The sequence below is a fragment of the Drosophila mojavensis genome, unplaced genomic scaffold (genome assembly GCF_018153725.1).
Source record: "Drosophila mojavensis isolate 15081-1352.22 unplaced genomic scaffold, ASM1815372v1 contig_151, whole genome shotgun sequence".
NCBI classification, from domain to species: domain Eukaryota; kingdom Metazoa; phylum Arthropoda; class Insecta; order Diptera; family Drosophilidae; genus Drosophila; species Drosophila mojavensis.
The window spans coordinates 1741707-1745306 of NW_025318684.1; the positions used below are offsets into that span (position 1 = coordinate 1741707).

The 3600-nt window shown below is 40.1% G+C and overlaps 1 long non-coding RNA gene across 1 annotated transcript; it reads left to right on the forward strand.

The window, feature by feature from the left end:
• The first annotated feature begins 994 nt into the window (after positions 1 to 994).
• Positions 995 to 1544, forward strand: LOC122756749. Its single transcript, XR_006356596.1, has 2 exons — positions 995 to 1115; positions 1179 to 1544. It is a non-coding gene; the product is annotated as an uncharacterized LOC122756749 (long non-coding RNA).
• The last annotated feature ends 2056 nt before the right edge of the window (positions 1545 to 3600 follow it).

The following is a 3600-nucleotide window of genomic DNA, read 5'->3' on the forward strand; positions in this document are numbered from 1 at the left end:
AATTTTACAGGCCTTAAAGGCAAGCGAACAATGAGTCGTAGTATTGTCCGCATTAATAGAATCATATAGAGATAGAGCTTTAGATGTCTTCATAAGGGGACTAAACGGTGACCTACCGAGTATGTTAACAGTTAGCAAACCTAAAAATTTACCGGAAGCTTATGCCATTTGTGTGAATTTACAGAATATTTCATTAAGAAGTAATGGTGTACAAGGGACCTTATGTCTCGTGTAATTAATGATTATCAACAAAACAAAAACTGGAAAAATTCTTCATAAATCAGATTTAAGAAAATAGAAAAAAAAAAAGGAAAATGCACATTTAATTATATTGTAATAATCCTCTTTTAACTTCCTTGACTTCCTAGCACCCATAGCACATTTAATTATATTGCAATAATCTTCTTTTAGCTTCCTTAACTTCCTTAGCACCCATAGCATCCACAGCATTTTACACGTGGTATATCCCTCCTAGTTTCGATCATTCATGGTAATAGGGATTTCCGAGATGCCAGACGGAATGAAATAAATGCGCTTACAATGTTGGATGTATTGTCATAACCACAAATGAATACTAAATGTATGGAACTATGAATGCTTTGAATTAACTTGAAGGTGGATATCGATGGCCCTCTTTATGCTAATCTATGGACTCTGGATAATAAATTTATATTGGATAGTTATCATTATATTGGACAATTTATATTGGATGGATATCGTATTGGATAAATATCATTATATTGGGCAATTTATATTGGATAATTATCATTATATTGGACAATTTATATTGGATGAATATCGTTATAATGGACATATGCACCCTGATCTGCGGGACGCAGATATTTAGATGGGGAAGAGTTAAGACTTTCGACAATCTAAGGAGGCTGGAGAGTCCAGTCAGACATTCAAGGGGAGAACCTAACCAGTTGAACAGATTTAGTTCAGTTTATATTCGGACTAGAGAGAGTTTCATTGAACACGAAGTTGTTATATATTCACAAGAACCCAACACAGCGTCCCCCAATCACTAGTACTCTAGTACGGGAGCGCTTAACTTATATATTCTTGACAGGACGACGAGCTTAGTCGATTTAGCCATGTCCGCCTATCTGTCCGTATGTATGAACGCGTCGATCTCAAAAGATATGACAGCTAAAGACTTGAAATTTGTTTTCTAGGTCCGTGTATATCACGCGCATATCAAGTTTTTCTCTCAAAATCGATAACTACTTCGTTTATATTATAACAGCTATACATAAGTGTCGTAATATGAGCGGTCACTTATGTATAAACCGGCCTGCAGCGTGGGATCTGCAGCGTAAGCATTATTACGTTCTTGCCCACGACGTAGTTTAAACACTTGAATGCATGTATATGCCTTCTGCATGTACATACAAACATATAAATGCATACGTACGGCATGCTATAAACTCCCGTTCTGCAGCTGCTTTTAGCGAAAGAACTCTTTATGTAAACTTTATGTATTTAGGCTAAGACGAAACCTTTTTGAATTGAATAAAACATCCATATTTGACCACTTGAAACGAACAGTCGATTTTTTTCATTTCTTTTTCTATATGGCGACCATGACAGATGTCACTTTCGTGCATTTCGTATTTTGTGCAATGAACTAAAAAGACTTAAATAAGTTTTATGTGGCTGCATACCTTTTGGCTGTTCTAAGCGGACATGATGGCCCCGCCAATGATGATCTAAAGAAAAGTCTCAACTCTGTGGGTATGAAGCCCACGCCAAGCGTCTGGCCAATGTCAGCAAAAACAACATCAGCAACAACAGCAGCAGCTGCGACAGCAAAAAGCAACAGCAACTGCAGCAATAACAGCAACAACAGCAACAGCGACAGCAGCAATAGCAACAGCAAAAACAACATCAAAAACACAGCAACCGCAACAATATCAGCAGCAACTGCAAAAACAACAGCACAATCAGCAACAGCAAAAGCAACAGCAACCGCAAGAATATACAGCAACTGTAACAATAACAACAACTACAGCAGCAACTGCTAAAGCAACAACAGCAACTGAATAGCAACAACAACAACATGAACAACAAGTGAGAAAACTCTAGTCGAGACTGCTCGACTAGGAGATACCCTGAACCCTGTAGTCTGATATTCTAATCACTCTGCACTTCTTTTCGGAACACATACATACACACGCATGTATTAGAGCGCACTTTGCTAACTGCGCAGTAAGTAGCGACTGCGCTTGGGCTGCGCTGCAGTGTGGGCAACATTATAAGAATTTATTTGTTGAATAATTTAATTTCTAGATGTACAATCTTAATGAAACTTTTAGAACATAATCATAATGTTCAAATGTATGTACATACCAAAGCACAAGTCTTCAGTACTTGAAATGCGCCTTTTACAAAGGTGATGGTGAGGGGTGGATATAAGGGTGGGGGGTAAATTACAACAAAAATCGAAATTATATAAAATACATATAAGTCTACATTTAAAATTTGGAAGCTCTAGCTCGAAAGGTGTTGGAGATATAATTAAACAACTAGCTTGCTATACGATTTTTAATCGATAATAAAATATCGGGGGTAGTTATCGATATATAGAGAAAAACTTGATATGCGCGTGATATACACGGACCTTGTAAGGCGGCTCGATGAGCCACCTCACATAAGTCATTTTTTCAAATGCCCGCGCAAGTCGCAGCGATCGGCAATGCAACCATGGTTTCGACTTTCGCGGCGAAAAGTTCAAAGGGCCCGAAGCTGTGGTGAGTTGCAGTGCCGACGCCGAAGCGGAGCGCGCGGCCGAGGTGTGGAGGCGGCTGGAGAGCGATAGAAGTTTTAATTAGTGAGTGACAGCGAGACCGAAGGTTAGCGAGCGACAGCGAGATTGAAGGCTAGTGGGTGAGCGCGACCGTAGTTAATAGTGAAATTCAAGAAATTAAGAGAGAGTGAAATAAAGAGATTGTGAAGAAGTGAAACTGCGTGTGTTTTATTTCTATCAGGCGACTAATAACTAACCAATGGTGATAGTAGATCCCATTTTCCCCCTTCCCTCCTCGTTACATATTTCGTTATTTGGCCGAGGCGCATCCCGGCATTAAGTAGTCAAAGTAGAGAACGCGGCTATGCCCGTTCGCTGAGAGGCCAAACCCTCAGCATTGCCCCGTTGTTCCCTATGCCCCCCCTCTCCGAATTCCGGTCACAGCGAATCACAAATTTTCTTGTGGTATCCACCCTGGGTAAACTGACGCTGCCCCAGCTGGAAAATTGGATCCTTACAACCTAGGAAAAAAATTCAAGTCTCTAGCTCTTATATCTTCTGAGATCGACACGTTCATACATACGGACAGGGCCAAATCGACTCAGCTCGTCGCCCTGATCAAGAATATATATAATTTGTGGGGTCTGCCACGCCTCCTTCTGCCTGTTACATACTTTTAACAAAACCATTATACCCTGATTTCCCATTTTCAATGGGTTCAGGGTATAACAAGTAAGAAAGCTATAGTCGAGACTGCTCGACTACGAGATCCCCTGAACCCATCGAGCAATAGCTATTTCAATAATTTTTCGCGTCTTTCAGCTTACACAAGAAATACGCACACACACACA